Source organism: Manduca sexta, chromosome 11 (assembly GCF_014839805.1).
Source record: "Manduca sexta isolate Smith_Timp_Sample1 chromosome 11, JHU_Msex_v1.0, whole genome shotgun sequence".
Classification (NCBI taxonomy): Eukaryota; Metazoa; Arthropoda; class Insecta; order Lepidoptera; family Sphingidae; genus Manduca; species Manduca sexta.
This window is the reverse complement of record NC_051125.1, coordinates 13,856,169-13,878,521: the sequence shown is the minus strand read 5'-3', so window position 1 is coordinate 13,878,521 and position 22,353 is coordinate 13,856,169. Positions and strand designations below refer to the sequence as shown.

The window sequence follows — 22,353 nt, the reverse complement described above, 5'->3', positions numbered from 1 at the left end:
ATCCTTTTAAAGCATTTCAGAGACTAAAATTCTTGTATATTAGTATAATAACTAATTAGTACTATTTTTACCTCTAGTGACCTCTGATGACATAACATTAATCAAAAAAACCTTGTTTTGCTTTATTATTCAATATGGCTTCACTTGCAAAGTCATCCCATACTCTAAGTCCCATCACCAGTATTGGTCAGTGCCTGTCGCAGTGGAATCGGCTGCAGTCGTGGTCCCTGCTGGCCGCCATCACGTCGCCGAGCTGGTGGGCCACTGATGATGCACTCGCGTCGGTGCCTGGAGCGATCCTGGAAACGATACGTTGAAATTATTAGTTGGAGCCAAGTTTTATGTTCTCATTATATATAAGCCCAGGCTACGGTTCAGTCAGAGGCCATTATGAATTTATATGAGTAAATATCTTGCGAAATTTGAAAATGGAAAACTTGTTTTTGAAATTGGAAGGCTTTGTATAGGTGTGATGATGGTTTGGCATAGGTCAGTTTGTGATTGTTACATTAATTCTACCATCAAAATTATAAATATTTCGTTCAGAACTGTGTGTTGTGCGAATAAAAGATTCTTGAACATTTTGAATAACTAGTGCAGATACAGCGGTGATAGTAATTTTAAATTAAATTCCGTTTGATAAACTGACGTTATACAATAAGTTAACCTAAAAACGATTGAAGATAAACTAACACTGTTATAGAAATTGGACCCTTGGTGAGTTGAATCGTTAACATTCTTCAATACATTAACCACGACACGATCCCTTCAAAGCATTACAATTCGCGTTTTAAATGCACGCTGTTTGGCATTACGCAACGAAGGCTCGACACGAGCTTTCACTAGAGATTTACAAGTTTTCGCCGCTACACCCATGCTGCGTACTTAAACATTGACACTTTAATTTCATTTTCTTATGATACTAATTTATGTGGGTTTTGTAGCTTTGCTAGTAAAAGTTTTTAGTTATGATTTATGCTGGATATTTCATTTAAGTGTTGTCTTTTGTTTTAGGTTAGACTATAAATATATATGCCAACAAAAGACAGGTAAGAAAAGTTATATCTTGTTGTGTTGGTATTTTTTATAGGTGCTTTGGCAAAAGTGACCTCATAATAATGTCATTCTAAGTGGGGTCTTAGAATGACACACAAGATGACTATCCTTCGGCATTCGACACAATTATGGCGGCCTCTTGGAACTAGATATGCACAGGCTGATCCCAGAGCACGACACACTTACGTGGGCCACTATGGCGGCTTTTAACATATCGTGTACGGCGGTCGTTATCTGGGCGGATATAAAATATCACAAGCAAAAATTGTCAAGACAAGTAATTCTTTCGCCAAATATTTAGCGCTATACTACTTATAATAAAAAAAATAAAAACGTTTCAAACATAACCTATTTATTTAGAACGGTCTGCCCCATTGTTTTAATAGACCGTAGCATAAATGCACGCGTTAACAATCGACAAAAGTTATATCACGAAATTCACACAATGTTTGCATAACTGAAAAGCGTTTCGATGCGCGAGTGCGATTCGGATGCCGGAATGTGGTCACTTTCACTCACAGACCGGCTCATTACGTAACAAGCCTGTGCATCCTACTTGGCGGCAAGCCGTCTGCGCAGTAATCATAGGGTATGGAAATTGGGAAGGTTAATGAGCCGAATATTTCCGGCTTATATTGATTTATTCTGATCGAATTTCTTCGTTATACGCCGGTGCCCAGCTGTGAGACAAATTAAGTTATGAAAGTAGTTGAAAAGGCGCGTGTTAGTTTAAACACTATAGTTTTAAATACTTGTATGTGTATCTATTTGTGTCAGTAAACTAACGAATTAAAGCGGCCAAATGCAAGTCGGACGCACGCAGTGAGGGTTCCGCCCACCTATACCGAATTCATCCATTTCGTTCTGTATATTGTTATAAGGAATCTTCATAATAGTAGTTCTGTAACAATTCTATGTAATAATGTTTTACATATATAACTATATTTTGTATAACCCAATCCCAAAACAGTCTTAAACAAAAGTAAAACTACTTGAATACCTCAGTAATAACACAATAGATTACGCACAAAGATTACAGCACGGCGCGGCGTGAGTGCATCCATCAATCTCGTAGCTTTTGTGTAACACAACGACCTCCGCGGTCACTCATTTATCACCTCTGACTGCGTACAAGACTTTTGGATAGGACGGTTTAAATGAACATCTTAAAACTGTTAATGTTTGGGGTGTACTGTACAGAAACCTTTACTTTGCAAAATTACCCATTTTAGGAATAAATTGTAGTTAATGTAATTGGTTTATACCTAATCATCAGGTTTAAACCAGATGGATTGCCCGTCCTTAGGTGCAAACGCTGATTTATTCGAATAGATTTTTTAGTGACATACGTGGTCTCTTAGTTTATTCACTGCTTTTCGTTAACTTACACAACATGGTTCATTGCGTCACAAAGTGTGACATTCCATTAGACATCCGATGTGAATAATATTTACATTTGCCGGTTTCATTTTAATTTTTCAACTATTGCAAGTGCGTATCAACCGGATTTCGCGTTACCTAATCAAATAAGTAGGTGGTTTGTGAAATTGTTAATTTTAATGTTATATCATATCGTATTTAATATGCGTTTGCCTCTTTTAGGATGCTTAACCCAAAGATTAAATTAAAGAAAATTGGGACTATGTGAGGCGTGACCTAATTTCTGCTATTATATGGTTAATTATAATGACATGTGGCATTTTTTTTTGCTTTTGACGGTAATTAAAAGATGCTATGTACTACAACATATAATAGCGAGAGACAAGACTCGCAGTTGAATTTTTGGTCAACATTAAAATATATGGCATTAAAAAAATGTGTTATACATTTGTATCTGTATTAAGTACTACTAATAAAAATATACCATATTTAGGAAAATATTAAAATAATAACAATAGATATCCCTACATTGATATTGCTTTTGTTTGAACTTATTATTTGCTCAGTGTACAGAATACAGCGAGCTGAAAACTGATTAGATAATAGGATGTACGTACCGCTAACCTATTTAATTTTCCATACAGAAGTATGGCACATATGTGTTTGTTATGAATTATTAATTTCTAGAACGCCCCTGATGTAACACGGAGTCCTATTCGTCACAGTAAACAGTTTCAATGCAATGCTAATAGAAACAGTGAAATGAAACAGTTTCCTAACGCAAAAGTGTCGTTTCGACTATTATAGCTCCAGCACACGTTTGTTTGTGTGTATGTTTGTAAAGCGATCGCGTAAGGTTGCGCACGCGCAGGTGAGGTGTGACGTTTGTCGCCGCTCGCTGTCGCCACTCTAGTGAAAGTGTTCGGATCGACGAATGTCAATTCTGGGTATGTTTATTGAATTGGTGTTTAGGGTTACTATTGCATCGTATTTATTTTGTCGTGAGTTCAATTGTGTTAGTTTTAATGGAAGTATTTGGGAATGACGTCACAGTACTCTGTCTTCTTTAACCTGAGGCGTCTGATGGTACTTGACATTGAGCTTGGCGGTAAACATAGACGTAATACTGCCTGCGTAAGTCAACTCCTGCCATATAGAAACAGACTTACTTACACCATACATGAAATAATCTAAGTAAGCCTTTCAGACTTGAGTGTAATAACCTACTCTAATGTTTCTACGATCTATGCAATATCAGTTCAGAGGCTTTTCACCAATAGTTAAATTGTATTATATAAATATTTTGTCATCCGATTCTACAATACATCTAACTTTATCAAACCAAGGTTACCCGTAAATGTTTTTTGCCTCCGAACGAAGATCCGCCTAGTCCACGTGATGCTAAGTTACTGGCAATACATCGGCAATATCTGGCTCAGGCACTGCTGTTCAGTAGAAAACTTTGAACTGATGCGAATTGATCGTGTAATGTCCCAATGAATTACGTCAGTCGTTAGAAACTATAAATATGTAGTGAAAGAGCGGTTTGCCATCGCGCGAAGGTTCTGGGGTGACATGGCTAAATTAGGTAAATCGCAACTCGTTCGCATTCATTCTAGTTATATCTTAAATTGTAGCTTTTATGGAACGGGATTCAATTAATATCAGGTCTGTTGCAATATTATTGTATCTTTTTTAAGTAATAATTATATGCCTAATTGGTGTAGTAGAGGCGTTTTGGGTTGTGTTTTATGACCGTCAAACTGGCATTGATTTTCAGATGTATCTGAAATCACGACTTTTAAATTAAAAAGATAAAATTGCTTGGCTTTGAAATGGCGCGATTATACAACTTTTCATTGCTAACCATCTTGAATCATGACTAGTGTAGTTAGGAGAAAAAAGACATCAAAGCGGACCAAGTCTTTATATCTACCTCTCAACTAATACGTAAATAATGAAGTTGATAACCTCCGACATTTAAAAATAGTTTAATCCCACGCCCGCCAACCTCGTGATGATCGCGATTATAATTATAGTAATTTCACCGCGAGCCAACTCGCAATCTTAATGAAATCTTAGCGCCCAAAACCCAATATTTACGCGGGTAAGTGAAAGTATGCTTTTTCCTTATTGTGATGTATTTGTACTGTAATTATATTTGTGTATTTAATTATGACGAGATTTCATAGCTGTCATGTTTAGTGGTGTTTAGGAGATTGCATTGCGGTTATCATTTTGTTTAGAGTCCAGTAGAAATAAACACCTTTCTCATTCGGACTGGAGTGTGTAAAATAAATTTAGTTAATAAATCCTAGCACAATAAATGGTATTTTTGTTTCATTTTTGTAAGATAGGTACTAATGTTAAAGCAATCTATATTATAGTTTGAATAGTGTTGGTCAGAAGGTCAACAGCTTAGCACTCATGTGACCTAAAAGAATATAGTTTATTCGAGTTTCTTGGTGTTTTTTCTTAAGACGGCGTATTCTATGGGCCCAAGTATATTTATTACCTAGAGTAAAATTTTATTGGCAATAGTGGCTCAGTGTAATTAGAATTTGTATAAAAGATGCATGCGCATGAAATAATGTTGTTGACTATAAGTATTATGCTTTTTAAATGAGAGTTCTCGGTATTTTTATAAACAACAATTAACGAATGATAAATAGACTAAGAGCATTTAAACATTAACAATTATAATCAGACTAGTTTTGCCCGCGGCTCCGCCCGCGTTATAAAGTTTTTCAGGCTAAAGTTTTCCGTTATAAAAGTAGTAGCTTCCCCGGGAGCCTATGTTCTTCCCAGGGTCTCAAACTGTCTCCATACCAAATTTCATCTTAATACGTTAGGTAGTTTTTGAGTTTAACACGTTCAGGCAGACAGATGCAGCGAGGGACTTTGTTTTATAATATATTTTTAGAACTTTTAAGAGGAACAATCCCGTCATACATCATTGTTGCATAACTTTAATCGTTTACGCAGCGCACGCAACGGAAGCTCTCAAAACTAATAATTTTTCCTCGATTTGCAACATGTTTCATTACTGTTCCGCTCCTATTGGTCATAGCGTGATTATATATAGCCTATAGCACTCCAGGAACAAAGGGCTATCCAACAAAAAGATTTTTTCAGTTGAAACCGGTAGTTCCTGTGATTAGACATTACTGCTCCGCTCCTATTGGTCATAGCGTGATGATATATAACTTTGAGCACTCCACAAACAAAGGGCTATCCAACAAAAAGATTTTTTCAGTTGAAACCGGTAGTTCCTGTGATTAGACATTACTGCTCCGCTCCTATTGGTCATAGCGTGATGATATATAACTTTGAGCACTCCACAAACAAAGGACTATTCAACACAAAAATAATTTTTCAGTTTGAATCGGTAGTTTCTGAGATTAGCCATTACTGCTCCGCTCCTATTGGGTATAGCGTGATGATATATAGCCTATAGCACTCCACGAACAAAGGGCTATCCAACGCAAAAAGAATTTTTCAGTTTGGACCGGTAGTTCCTGAGATTAGCGCGTTCAAACAAACAAACAAACAAACAAACTCTTCAGCTTTATATAATAGTATAGATAACTAAAACAAATTAAAATTAATATAATTATTAATCTAATGTTATAAATGATTCATAAATTAACACAATATTTTTGATAAGATCTTTATGTTGTATTATAAACTAAAATAAACTTAATTACCTCACTGATCTAGATTTCGTTTTGCTCGTTTGATAAATTACTTCTAAAAATAGTCCCTGAATGTATCTGTCATCACAACGAAGAAACAATAACGTGCGCCTTTATTTCGCCGTTTATTCTTTGATCCTATCATAGCACAGTGAGGGGAATTGAATCTCCGTTATTTATGAAATTCTTACCCACACTTTTTTTATTGCAACTTAATAAAGAGACAAGCGTGCCGTTCGCCTGATGGTAGACGGTACGACCAAATAGTAGCAACACCATACAGTACTTGAAATACTAGAGTAGCCTGCCTCGCTGGCGTAGTGATATTGCGGCACGACAATCACGGTGTGGTCTCAGGTTGGATTCTAGGCAGAGACATCGGGTTTCTTTATTTTCTACCAGCCCAGGGTTTGGCAATTGTCCCCGATATGGCGATAGGCCCACCCTCTATGAAATTGAACGGCATAAGCACGTGGCAGACAGTGGGTGTACTAGTTGTGCATTTGCCACCCTCTCCGAGATAAACTATAATATTATGTACTTTATTTTTTTCCTATTATTGTTAAAGATCACTTGACGAAATTAGAGTGTCGTATATCTATTTAAAAATACGAAAATTTTAATAATAGAAGTATCTACACACAAAAAGCTATTTTGATCTGATCGGAGCTAGCGAAGGACTTTCACTATATTAATAATGCAAAAAGGTTAATAAAGTGGAAATTACTGGCAGATCCCCGAACCGCACGCCGATGAAAGTACAAACGATTAATAAACATATTAGCAATAAATTAGTGACCACCACTTTCAACTAATAAATTGCGAGATGGTTATATAAAACGTTATGACATAGCATTAATATGCTTGGTGATAAGTAAAAAAACATGCTTGGGCTCTACACATTAAACAATATAGCAGATATGCAACAAAAAGTCGTACCATATTAACTTCTTAAATAATAAGTTTTAAGGGATACTATAGGCTCCACAAACCTCGAGTATGAAACCAGGAATAACAGGCATGTAAATGTATTTGCGCGAGAAAGAGTCGCTTGATAGCACAAATCGACAAATGCAAGACGCTCTTGGTACGCACGATCGTTTTGTTTATTTACTTTGACTGGAGCTCATGATTTACAGTCCATAGACTTTGCTGTCAGACCAAGAAGCTGGCAGTACGTATTTAATTCTATTAGTGACTAGTAATATCTATGTAACTTCGACCTCGAGAAAGTAACATTGCGTCAGAGACATTTCTGTTTTCATGCCACGTTTTACGACTCGTAACGTTTGCTTTATTGAAGTGTTTTAACACTTTTCACGTGTATGTTAATACCGTGAAATGATACTAGATGCATTTTAAATCGTGCGTTACGGTATATTGATTGGTATCGTAAATAGAGTAGTAAAAAATTTATGACTTGTGTAAATTCGGTAATGCGGTAAGTGCGTAGAATTCGTAATTATGGAAATTAACCAGGAATGATACCAGGTTTTATTATTAGTTGAACGAACTTGTCAATACCGATTCATAGTGTTTCTTAGACTTAGTGTAGCTTGAGGGCCTGTTACACAACTGCGTTAGTGCTACTGGTGACATTAATGTATTAACCTACAAAATACAAAAGTCATACTTTAATCTATGTTCCCAAGTAAATGGTAATAAAAAGATTACTATCTACATTAGATGTTTAATGCGATAACTGAGAAATAAAATGTATTTAAAACTGGTGAAACCGGCACTTAGTATTGTATGTTAACGATTATATACTCACATTCTTAATAGAGACTCCATCTTCTCCATCCCAAACATGGAGTCGTCGGGCTGCGACGTTAACACTTTACAGAACGTGAACTTAGCACACTGCGAGTCCCTCCAGTCCGTCTGTTTCACTAGGTTCATGGCCGCTGACGTCAGCGACGATGGCCCGGAGCCGCCGTCCAACCGCTGCAGATCATCAGGAGCGTTGTCATTCAAAGACCTCACTCGTCTCCTTTTCACTCTCATAAGGATTTGTCCCTCATAAGTCGGCTCGTTAAAGAAGCTCAGCACATCTCTCTTGGCTCGAGCACCCTCGCTTCCATCTGGAGACATTACCACATACACATTTTCACTTGGCATCTTGTAGTTGTCATCGTAGATCTTTTGCTGGCTTAGGATTTGCCTGTCGATGTCGTATGCTCCGAATGCTCTTTATGTTCCTTCTCCAGTTCGTCTTGCACTTCCTCGCCGTTAAGACCGCTGCTGCGCATTAGGTTTACGTCTAACAACCTACCCACGGCGACGGCTCCCAGGCTTAGAGTTGCTCCTCCGGCCATCAAGCCGAGAGCTGGCAACATCGCCGGTGCACCCGAAGCTGCCGCGGCTGCTACCCCAATTTTATCCTGAGCATACCTTTGGCTTTGTACTGCATGTGTTGGGTATAGACCAAGATTACTGGAGATTTTGTGAGTGGCTTCGACTATAGGCTCGAAGACGGGTTGTGTGACTTTGGTAATAGGGTCTATAATGGGCTTAGCTAATTGATGGACAGTCTGACTTGCAGTATTCAATGTATCTTTTCGACATTGTCACGCGTTGCCTTCGCAGGCTGTACACCCAGTTCAGGATGAGCGTATTGAAGTACAGGGTTCCTTACACTTTCATCAAAACCTGGTTTAGCATTCTTAGGAGTATACATTACAGAGTTGGGGAAATTTACTTCTCCAGGATATTGGAGCATACGCCTTTGAATATGGCTTTCTCCGTACCCATATCGCCGTTGTGTGACCTTGAGCTGCGACCGCTGAAGTAATCACGCTTCGATTCCTGCTCGTTTATTTGTTTAATGTACTCTATGAGTTTTGAGTTCGCAACTTTCGAATTATCAGCTTTAGTGAAAGGACCGTATCCGGATTTCATGTAGTGATTGTCTTTTTTCTGTTTGTATGCGAACGCTGGATTATCGCTCGTCAAATATGGCCCCATGCTGTCACTAACTTCGAATTTCAAGTTATCGAATTTAGTAAAAGGCCCATCTTTAGGTTCGAAGTTGTCTTCCTTAGTAAAAGGTCCAAAGTTCTGAGCAGGATCAACAGCTGCTATGTCAGGGTACACATCTGCTTCTGGTATGGCTTTCGGCGGAGTATATCCTTCGGGATAAGGCAGAAGTTCTCCATTGACAACCCTAGCGTTACGCCAAGTTTTTTTGTCAGATTCGTCATCGGGTACTCTTACACCTTGGATTTCGGGAATACTATCATCACCAAGGGTCAGGATGGATCTTCCACGTTTGTTATTGTATTTTTCACCGGCTTTCTTCAGGTACATTGGTTCAGAGCTAATGACAACAGGATCAGGAACTTTGAAAGATTTTGCTTCACCTTCAGGTTGTACTTTAGTACTAACCACTTCAATATACACAGGATTCCTGTCGTTCTTTATAACTGGGTTATGTGGATCAAATCTATAACTTTTAATTGGAGTATTGTAGTCCATAAAGCTAGCTTGAAGTGATGTAAACTTTCTTATTTTCTGTTCTCTTCTCATTGTCGTACGTGGGATAGTAATTGGAAGTTTCTGGGTCAGTCTCGGGTTTCCCTCCATCTTCTTGAATATGTGATTCAGGATACACCGATACTGGTGACCAGTTTCCATACTCAGCTTTAATGTCACCTATTTCTTCTGGGTTTTTGTTGCGATTAAGGTAGTAATCATAACCAGCCAAATCGCTGTTGATTGTGTCCATAAAACTAAGTTTTCTGGTCTCTACTCTCTGTTTTGTTTTAATATCGTCAAACGTAGTGTTAACAGACACTGTAGTTCTAACTGAGGCAGTAGTGGGGGCTAAGGTGGTGCTGCTAGCATGGTGCGTGGTGGACTTATCTTTCTTCTTGACGATGAGTTGCGTCAGTTGACCTGACTTGCTTCGTACGTTCAGGGTCTGTGTATCATGAGGGTTGAGGCTCCGGGAGACCTTTAGCTCCGTCCTTGTAGTCCGAGATGGTAATATCGTGGTGCGAATGGTCTTAGTCGTCGTTGCATTTTGCTCGTTGGTCTCGGCTGCTGTGCTTATGGCGCAGGCCAGCCAAAGTATGGCGCCTATCCGAATTACGGGATTCATCTGAAACAAATAAAAAAAACTTTTAGAATTGTCAAAAGAAATTTGAAAAAAAATTATATTATACTAGTTAAATGAGCGGCAAAAACTACATTGAAATCTATTTAGCGGTTTTTAATCACGAGCTAATGAAACAAGTAGTAATAGAGCAGACACTCTTGAGTGTCTGTCTAAAATGTATTTAAGCCTGTCTTTTTTCCTTCGGAAATTATATTCATAATAACATCACTCACATGCAGATTGACTACTTAGTAAAAACCCATTTGGAGAAGCTACCGACTCATCGGTTTCATTTTTTTTAATCCATCAGTGAATGTAAAGTGGCATTGTGTATCTGACAGCCAATCATACCATAATGTGTATTTAGTTTTGCAGTGAAAGTGTTAGGGTCTTTTTATAATTCGTACGTATGATTTTGTTACGCTAGAAAGTTTACGATGGTATCGCGTGTTTCAGCAGGGGTAAGTGGTCTGAAGTCATTATAGTTAGTTTTATTTGTGACAAGTGATAAATTTCAATGCAATTTAATAAAATCTACATTCAGTATATACAGGCTCATTTTCGCATTCCGTTAATAAATTGAACCACACTGATTTTTATTTTTGCCAACATTGAGCTAAAAATCACAAACGAATATCTTTTCCAAACATTCTGGTTTTAACTTTTTTACAATTTTCTTGTTTAGTGCTAACATCATTCTCTAACATGGTGTGTTCATTAGTGTATTTCTGACTGAAAATGTGATGTCGCTCTTTTAGAGTAGTGATAGTGGCATTAGGGCGTCTAAATTAAAATTATCTTTTATTAATACATATTTATTTTGTTCGATACCTACACTTTTTTATCTTACGTTGTCGGTTCAAGTAACTTATTAAAAAGTGTTTATTTTCATACATGTCGTATGTGATTTCATTTAGTAATGCAATGTCAAAATGGCCTCGTATGAAATGATTGTTTTTATTATATTTAATGCGGGTTATATTTGTTTCATTAAGTTCAATATTTTGTTTTGTGCCGACGTTGCGGAGAGAACTAAAACCACAAAAGGTAGGACCTTTAATTCTGTAACATTGTGTTTTTACGTAGTTAGTTAACATTTATCTAGACGCAGTCTATATAATCGCAATAGAGGAATATTAGAGAATTATCCAAAGAGCACATAATATGATTTACGAATCGTTTTGGAAGAGTATGCAAAATACGATGTATCAATATTGAAAGTAAAGAACACTTGTTCTTTTAAATAAAAACTAGGCTTCTAAAGATCTCAAACAATAATTGGTTTCAAGTTGACAATAATCAATTGTAATCTATAAAAACACAGTAATAAATGTCATAAACCGAGCAATAATTTTTTAAAGTGCAATAATGTTGACGTGAGTCATTACGAGGCTCATCGCACGCAGACGTGCGTGAAATGCGAACAAAAACTAAATGTTTGTAGAGTTGGTGGTATCTACTCTATACTATAATGTTAAAGAAGATATGATATGAACAATTATCTTTTGAAACTTTGTTGTATACCATATAGTATTGTAACTTACTACACATCAGTTGTGATTGCCTATTTGAGGAGTACAGATTTTAGATATTGTTTATTTATTTAAGAAATTAAACAAAAATCTTTGCAATCTGGACACCTGAGAGAGTTTAAGCTGTTGATCTTAATATATCTCTGACGTTGTGAAGTTAGTTTGAGAACTATAGTCCGATTAGAAGTTGAGGAAAACTTACAAGGGAACTGTTTACGTGTGAGGAATTTATAAGTCTTTTTAAGGTATGCAAAGTCTACCATTCAAGTTTACGCCATGACGGTATAGTGAACGAAAGGACCTTCTAATTAACATAAGAGACACATGTCTAACAGTTAAATAGCATAGAGGTCACATCGGTACAATTCTATAGTATGGAATAACTGATTCGTGCAAGTTTTAAGTTTTTTTCAATGAAAATCATTTGTGTTCCGCATTACAACTTAAAGATTAGAACAGCAAACAATGTTTTTTATTACTTTGTTGCTTGTCAAATTTGTTGTCTGTATACGTCTTAGATATAGATAAATATGAAGTGATGAACATCGCGTGTTGAGTGACGTTATAGAGGCACACTGGCATGTAAATCGATCACTCATTATATAATTAATGCTATTTATGTAATAGTAAGTAATGCACGCAAATTGTTTTCATTTTGTGGACCTAGCTTAGTGGAGACATTGCGATCACGCAATTGGGATAGTTTTAAATCAAGTAGAGTTACAATAAATATGCTTTTGTATAGGAGTGTTTCACTTAGTTTGTTTGGTTGCAGAGAAAACATATTGTACTACTACGCGACTTCTATTTCTTTATATTTGACACAGCATTAATAAGACAAGTCACACTGACGTGCAAATAAGTCACAACACACATGTTTAAAATGGAAAGTTAACTATCTACTAACATTAGTTGAAAAATATCGCACTACTCAGTGTGTTGTCGAGTGTGGAAACGCGTAATGTGGAGTCCACCGGTGGCCACCTCCACCGCCGCCGCCGGTGAAAACACAGGGAAATCTTTTCAATTATTCGCCCATTAACTTTGACAATTTTCTATATTATCGCTTCGAAAGCGATTTCGTTTCAAATTGCTTTCTTTGCGTATTTGGTTGAACTAATTCGGTTAGATCAATTATGTTTTTTCGCTTTTCCAATGTGATTTCGATTTTGAACGTTTTACTAAATATTTTTTGTCTATACAGTTTACGTTGCGTCAAATGCTGAAGTCAAAAGGAAATTTTACCTAATGACAAGCGTGAACATCTCTTATTAATTTTCATTATTATTTCTTCACACCTCGCTTACCATTAAAGTTTAGTATTGCGAGGAAAAAAATATTTTGATAACACGTTTGGTTGTGGTTATATTAGAAGCCACCCGCATTGTACCAGTTAATGCTTTACTAGATGTCTCGAAGCTGCTGTTTTCTGGGTAGCTGTCATCGTATTTTCCACTATCAAAAATCCTTTTGTGGGCGCTGTAATATCTGAATTGTAATGCCAATATTATTGAGCAATATAATACTAATAGTAGCAGGGTAATGTGTGCGAGATGTCTAACAAACCTTTCATGATCATTTCATTAAGTTGTCTAAAAATTAGACTAACAAGAGTGAAACAATCGAGCTTTAGATTCATGTTAAGCACTTATTAACCATTTATACGATTACAAAATGCACACAATGAATAAACAATTACCATTCAATGGCAGTACTCTATAATTATACACAAAAAATGTCTTTAACATGATGTCAGATGATTGATTTCCATTGTTTGCAAATTTATAAATGCATTACAGACACGCGTATTTGTTTATCTTGTAATCATTTGTAACAATCTTGTTGTTATTATTTCAGTGGAATTAATGTCTGGTGATTATAGAGTCTTAGTAAGACGGTCTCAGGTTGTGAAAACATTGAGGTTCGGGGTTCGACTCCTAGAACTAATGGACAGAAACGTCACAATTGTTTGAAACTTACTATACTAAGCTTTTGGTTGATAATCTTTAACTGATTTTTGTCATTTATGCAGTATTTACCAATGCTAGTTCACTATTGCACTATCTCCGACGATATGTGACATATTTATTTTAATGATTTTTCAAATACAATAAATAGTATCATCCTTATCGTCTTCGCATACAATTCTTTCATCAGAATTAACGTGGAAAACCCAGTATTAGGTTATTAAAAGCATTTCACTTTCGAAACTATCCCACGTGAATAACAAAGGATGTGAGCCAACAGTGGGCGCGCGTAGTGCCGCTGCGCCGGCGCTGGCCCTATAATGGCAAGCGTCGATTATACGCGCTCTAGTAAACATAAGTGACGATCATGCGCCGAAAATATGTTTACGTATTCATTGAAAGCGGCGATAGCCTAGTTGGATGTGGAACGGACTGCCAAGACGAATGTCCGTAGGTCCAAATCCCAAGAGCACACACCTCTGACTTTTCTAAAAAAAAAACATGTGTGTATTCTTTGTGAATTTATCGTTCGCTTTAACGGCGAAGGAAAACATCATGAGGAAACCTGCACATCTGAGAAGTTCCTCTATAGGAATTTCGAAGGTGTGTGAAGTCTACCAACCCGCACTAGGCCAGCGTGGTGGACTAAGGCGTAATCCCTCTCAGCAGTAGAGGAGGCCCGTGCTCAGCAGTGGGCAAGTATATAATATAGGGCTGATATTATTATTATTATTCATTGAAATATTAATAGAGTGAAGTACCACATAGTATATCAGTTCAGTGAACTAATATACTATGTAATATGTGGTACACAGAAACGAAGGCTCACTATGACATAATTGTGTCGAATGTCGATGAAAAACATCTCTCGTTAGTTGACATCCTATTGGACCCCCCACACTTACTATCAGGGCATGGGAGTCATTTTGCCCGTATAAAAGAAACACTCCTGCTTGAGATTAGAAATAGGCATCGCTATCTTGAAGAACTTAGGCTCAGAGATGTCGGTTAGTGAGTAGGTGTATAAAATATATGTAAAGCTATGTATGTTAGATGTTATGCAAAATGTGGTCCAATTCGGTAAATAACGAGTTCCTTATGTAGTAACTTGTTTGAACTCGTGACTATTGAGGGCAACGAATTTATACTTGTTACGAATTCTGTTATGTGTATTTGAAACAAGGCTTTTTTATTTCACATATAATAAAAAATATTAATTTCTTGAAAACATATTCAATAGACCACAACCAATTCTAGTAAATATTATTCTAACACTTTATTTTAAGCGCAGAAGCGATTACGATATTAATCTTATTTTTTAGCTGAGATATCACAACTCACCGATCTAATCATTTAAGATATGAATGTGTTCCAATACGAAAAACTCGGCTTCACAAACTCAATTTCAAATATTTGCGAATCACATAAGCATTTATCACGAACTTAGCGATAACAATCACGCAGCCAAAGTACTGTCACATCATTTAAAACCTATAAAATTGTACAAACAATTGCTTATCTTTGTAAAAGCTAAGTTCCAAAGCACTTATCTATAAAACACTTTACAATGTTTACAAATTTCACACATAAGCGGAACTCCGCATAATACCCTCGCAATGTGTTATTATGCTATGGAGAAAAACCGTGTGACAATGCGCCCGCGCCGGCGACTGTGCATAGATAATTTCACCAGCGATTATGCGCAGGAATCAGAGCGTTCAGTGCGAAGAGAGTTTGTCTCTGGATTTGCTGGCGTTTTGTCGTTAGCCTTAATAAAGAGACCGTGAGCAGGACATTTAGTGCGTAATATATAGATCACGTTTTATTTGCGAAGAGATGAGATGTTTGGTGTGATAGCGTATTAACCTGTACGTAGTTTGGGTTCTACTATCAGGAAACTAATTAAAGTTTCACTGAGTAAATTACTTAGGAATGGAATTTGTGTCTGTTGCAGTGACGTGTGGACGTCTCTACATACCCGCTTGCAACATTAAAATTATCAGTGTAAAACAAAATAATCAGTAAAGCAACCTCGACCCAAAAGTACGGTCAGCACACCAGCATAACTAATCGCGATACGGAATCTGGGTCGGAATTGTTTTCTTTTCACACTGGTTTTCCTCCATTGTATGTAGTTCGCATCGTATCTTTAGAAACCCTGTGCTATATAGGTGTTTCACCTGTAGATAGCGAGTTGAACGATTCTTGTAACTAGGTGAGTTATTGATAAACTATATGACATGTTAAGTTACAACGAATGAAATTGTTTTTAATTTTATTCTTCTTTTCTATAGACGATATCATAGGGCATAAAACCATTGTGGATATAATTACAACAGTTATGAATACATGATAATGATGTTATTGATAAAGAGGTGTGTAGGTGCAGGCACTTTATGGATTATTTTAGTTTATTTCCTTGTTATATTTATTAAACAGGTGCTGACATTGTTTATTGTATTACAAAACAATAACAAAATCAAATTATTTCAAGAGTGAAAAACCTAGTAGTTTTAAATTTAGATTCGTTATTAATTTTTATTGAAATTGGTTACAATATTTAATATTGAAACATTTTCGAACAATACGATCCTTCCCACTCGCAAGTATGGATTCTTTCAATATTGGATTACCCACTGTCACTCGTCGGGTTGCCGAATTGCGTTTTTTTCTGACAGAGTCAAAAATCATCCAAAATCATGATCTATTTGAAATATGATACGCACAACACCCTTTTGCGTCGAAGGTTAATTAAAGCGGCCATAGCAAGTAAAACCGTGTGCTGGTAGACAGTGATTGTGGATGCAGAGTGCGCGGCGAGAGTACAACGCTCCAGGAGCTCGCATTTCACTTTCTATGAGTCGAGAGGCCGTTCCCTCCGACGCGACGTAGCGCCGGCCGCGGTCGTGTCGAGCGTAGGGCCGTTTGCAAATAGTCCAGTAGATAGTGACATTGATAAGCAGGTATTTGGTTTGATTGATTTTTGTGCGATTAAGTTGATATTCCGATATAAAGATAATTACTGAATCTATGATCTATGTTATCTATGAAATAAAAATATGGTTTTGTTTCCGCTGTCTTAAACAACTGGTCCGAGTTTTTTCGTCTAATATTAGTAGTTACAATATTGAAGTGAGTTGAATTATATGTATAATAAACGATTTATTCATCTCAACATGTGTTGAGATGAATAACTCTTCATCTGAATAGTCTCTTGATGGTCAGAGTAGCCATAAAAAGCAGCAATTTCCAAAACTATGACGTTTAGTGTTATAGCACTACATTGCGCTTAGAGGGAGATTAGATGTGAAAAATAATTATGCTCATTCAGACAATATAATCTTTACTCACGGAGAATTATGCAATCAATATTAAAATTAGCATATTTGCCATAATCGAAATAAATGTAGGAGCTGAGGAGGATTCTAACTCGTACTTAAATTTGCCGTACTCGATTACTAAATAAAACGGTTGAACTAACATAAGACGTTACTCAAATTGAAGTTTAAGAAAGATAACTCTAAATTAATTAAACCAATTTATGAAATTCTTTCAGTCGAATTTCCTAACCCTACCTTGAGTCTAATCAGATGTTTTGAAGATTATTCCGAAACAGTTCTATGACTACACGCTCTGTGCTAATGAGCATGAGTCATCGGTGTACATCAGATAACAATTAGTTATTTGTTTAGAGTTTGTTAACGCTCTTAACTCGGGTGGATACGCATCTATTTTTAACTGCTTTTGTATGTAAATTTAAATCAAGATTTAATGAGAAAATAAGACTGTTTCAGAACTTTTTTTTCATTTGTTTTTAACATAGAGCATGTAGGTCGCGTGAACAGTATGTAAAATGTATCAGAATAAGTTTTTGGTGATGATACAGTGAAAGCTTTTGTACTTAAAAGAGTCTTATATACCAGCAACTTCTTATCATAGTACCTACGCAAGTTTTTCCGTTTTTTTATAGATCACAACACTCTGCCCACCAATACATAGCAATAAATTGAAATATTGTTATAAATCACTCTAGTTTAGTATCATTGTAATCGTAGGTGAAGCCTGCTTGCTAATTGTATATAAATAATTTAACGATTGTATATGAAATTTGTAAAATATCAAAATAGTGTTAAAATTAAAAATAATTAAATTGTGACAGGTAAAAATACCAATAATTAGTAAAGTTCTATATATAGGTTATATTCGTGCACTTTACGATGACCAATTGTCTTATTTAGTTGCATAAAATATCATAACTTATTTTATACAAGAACCAATGCATTTATAAAATATACGTTCATTTTATCACATCAAGTACGATTGTATGAACCTTCTCTGAACTCGTAGTGAATAGCACTAGGGCAGCAACGAGCTGACGGCTCGGATCAATCAACAGTGAATCATGTCAGAAATAAAACTGCATCAGAGAATGAAATGGCAGGATTCTAGTTATTATGGAAGCGTGACTCAGCTAGTAATGAATAGGGTCGTTTTAGTATGATGTGTATTATTTTTTTTAATAACATTTATGCTTTAGAAAACACGTTAATTTAGTTGAAATTGGGGTTATAATTTACGAAATTTTTGGACACCTAAATATTTTAATTAGTGCTTAATGGCATTATTATTTAATTCTTTAATTTTTAAATATTTAATATCTGGAAAAAGATAACAATATTTATAGATTTGTAAGGTACTTATGTCTCAAGGTAAAGAATGCTTTTTCAGTATAACTGAATATTCAGTAGTAAATTACATTGGAATATTCTGGTTGTCTACTGTTTACAGACTTCAATCAGACAATCCGATTATCTAGTCAATCAATCTTACAAAAATATGGATTCAAAATTAAATCAATTTTTGAAGGAATTAGAAAGTCGATACATTAATAAACTAAGTTTCTGATAGATTTATAAAATACAAAGAAGCTAATGTGATTTATTGAAATCGCAACTTGTGTGATGCCTCACTCTTCAATGCTACCTGCTTAGAATGGCGAGTGGGCCCTAACTATGCATGATTGGACGTTTGATGTCTATTCAGTGTGGCAGCTGATTGCGTGCGTTGATGTCTTTTGTATGGAAATATTTCGCTTTGAAGCCGCGTCTGCGATATATTTTTATAGTTTGTAGCTATATTGTTGCTATAACTAATATTAAAGCTAGATTTTTTTTTTCAAAATTACGTGGATATATTATCTCCGCTCCACCCTAAGGTTGATTGGGAGAGAATGCCTACGGCATTAAGTCCGCCTATGTACATTTTTTTAAATAAAGTGCAAATAAATAAATATTGCCAATAATTATTGGTGTATAATAAACGCGTAATTTATGTAATGAATTTTATGTGTCTATGAAAACTTTTAACATGAACTATTAATATGACAATAGTTCTATTTATAGAAATGTTTGTAAAAACAGATGAAAAAACTAGAAGTGCATCTTAAGAAACGGGAAATTTAAATATTTTTTATTATGATGCCGTAATAGACGCGGCGTGATTATAAATTTATAAACAATATACTCGTACATATTTGATAGTCTCCAAAACCAAACTGACTTTCGATCTCAATAAATTCGTTGAAATTAAACAGCAGTTTCTTGTTTCGCATAACATAATATTCATATTTCCATAAACTAGCATTTAGAGTCCTGTGTTAACATAACAAGACCATTATATTTACACTGTACACAGGATTATCATAAAGTTGTCACGAAGTTCAGTCGACTGTAGTAACGTGCAGATTAGATCAAATGCCAGTCCGTTTGCATGTCACGGTTGGTTCTCACGCCAATATTAAATCAAAAATGGTTTTAGTTTGAGATATCGATCGTGTAATTGTTTTGGAAAATGGTAGACAATTAACTGTGAAGGGGTTTACTACACAGATAGCTTATTGAATTTTTCGAGTATGTTTTCCGAGCCATGAATTTACTGCTAATGTAAGATATGAGGGTATTCGTAAAATCATGCTTTATTTATTTATTTTTATTTTATTTATATTTTGTATGCTGTAAAGAAGTTGATTTTAACGTTTGGTAGTAGTTTCTTAAGTACACTATAAACACAAATGGTTGCATTTAACATTACTCTTTACATGTTCAGTAACTGAGGTCATTAACCCACTGCGACCTGTAAACTATTTTGCACAATGCCTTAATTCAATACTAGGTGAGGCAGGTCGTGTCCTTTGCTCGCAAGCGGTCGACATTTAGCAGAGTGACTACCACGCATTGTTTGTTTGTTTCTGAACAAATATATATCTTTATTTATATAAAGCTTAAGAATTTGAATATGTTTGTGCACAAATATCACTGAAAGTAGTAATCTAATTTTATTTATTTTTTTACTCTGAGGAATATTTTTTGTCCCGGGAATGGAAATTTACGCGGGCGTATCCACGTGTAGAAGTTAATGGTGAATACAGTCGCGTTAGAAGTCGTGATGAGTGCTACCCATTATGTATTGCGCCATACATATACAATAATAGAGCCAATGGTTACGGTGCAATGGTTCAAGATCGTGAGTTAAATTGATATATTCGGTTGTTATCTATTGAGAGTTTTATGAGGTTTATCGTTAGTTTTATGTTTCTCCTTTATTGAGGTATATGGTGAGTTATAGAGTAATTTGTTAATGGATTGAGCGCATTTTATAGTATTTTAATTCAATATTTATTTTTATAGCAAGAATTCGTAGTGAATATTTTATTTTCTTATTTGGTACGGGTAGAGGATTATTATTTAAAATTTTGTTGGCTAACCAGTGATAAAAGATACGAATTACAAAGTAATTGTAGTTGACTATTGATATAGGTCAATATATCGATGCAAACCTTATTTTTGCATACACTTCAAGAAGAATAAATAAAAAATACAAAATAAAAATGCAACAGTCTCCAACAGATGTAATCGTCGAATAAACAAACACAATAAACGAAATACGTTAATAGTTTATGGATTCGATCCGTGCCATAACAACAAAAAACGGAAGTATTATGATGCATGAGCGTCGGTTACGAAACCGGCGAGGAAACCGAATCAAATCAAAATAAGAAAGCATTGCATTCCATTATAATTACAAAATCGGAATCGATCGTGTTTGGGCGCGGGTGAAAGCAGTTACGTCACGTCACGCTGATTGGCCACGGGAGCGCCCGAATACGGCCGAGTGTGCACGAACACTGCCGAACGCACCCGACCGCCGCCGAACATCACTTCCCACGCACCTTTAAGCCATTAGACGGCAAAATTCACTTTTTGACACAATAAGTTGAAAATGGCGCGAAATTGTTGATCAGATGTGCGATGTGTTAATTTCACACATTCTTTCGGTGATTATATTAGTTTTGTTAATTGGTGGAACGGCCTACGCGTCGGGCAATTACTGTACTAATGAGATTTCATAGATCAGCACTGTTACGTATTACGGCTATTATCACATTGTTAGTCTTACTTTCGTCTCTTAATAGCCGTGTTTTCTGTGTTTGGATTTCAATGAAGTTTGTGAAATATACCAAGTGCAATAAGACTATGAAATTTGTAATTTTTAAATAGATTTTCTTCAGTGCGATCTTTTGATAAGGCCTTTGAGTGAATAAAATTATACAAATTGGAAAAAAATGTCTTCTACAATATCTAAATAAATGAGTAAAAACGGTGTAACTACCTACATAGAAAGCAAACCTCTTAAAGTAAGCGTCTTACACACTAGAATCTTTCTAGGTAATTATGACATTGCCTATTTGTCCCACCAACCATGTGTAGTGGTGTTTCCGTCCGACGGACATTGAAGCCAGTCCCTTTAATTCTATTTCTACTTTTGAGTCAATATTCGGGGAACAAAGCAACTAAACGCAAACAAATATCGACCTTATATTTAATCAACTACTGATTTGTGATTTGATTGATTTTATTCTTTACACATTCAGTTATAAGTATAGATTCTTAGTAGTCGGTCTTTTCATGCTATATATACAAATATTGTGTACAACATGGCACCCATTCTGTAATATAATATTTAATCACTTAAAAAAGATAAGTTTTGTTACAAATCTAGTTCGTTTCGTGAATATAGCATCTTATAATAAAACGGCCAAGTTTTTCCGTAGCAAATGTCAATTTAATGGTGATTTAGTGTCGACCCAGATGTGTTCAGTGATTCAATGATGGTATCGGCGCGGTCACGAGTCGTGGTTCGTCTAACTGCTCGGTACCGGTGATGGCTTTATATTTTATCTACGGTTTTATGTCTTTAGTTATAGCTTATATTAATATTATTTATTTTGTAATTATATGTACTTATTTAGGTTTTTTCATTTCTGACGAGATGTGACGTGAACACGAGACACTTTAAGCGCCGTTTTTAAATTTTCTAGACACAACCATTATCGCTTTTTTCGATCTATTGTGAATATGGACAAATCAAAATAAAGTAATATTTTACATGTTTACAAATAACATTTTTGGTTGGTTCATTTTCAGAATCGGATTGAAGATTGAGATTGGGATCGTTTATGAAAACGATTGTAAGTGACGATATAAAGAATTTATGTAGCTTAGTATTTACAACCAGCTGGCTTGATCTATATGCCCTTCGCGGGTTGAGTCCAGGGCAAGTCATAT

General features: G+C 35.7%; 1 pseudogene; it reads right to left on the bottom strand.

Annotated features, from left to right (window-relative positions):
• Window positions 1-136: 136 nt before the first annotated feature.
• Window positions 137-22,353, bottom strand: part of LOC119189026 — a 45,162-nt pseudogene continuing 22,945 nt past the window's right edge.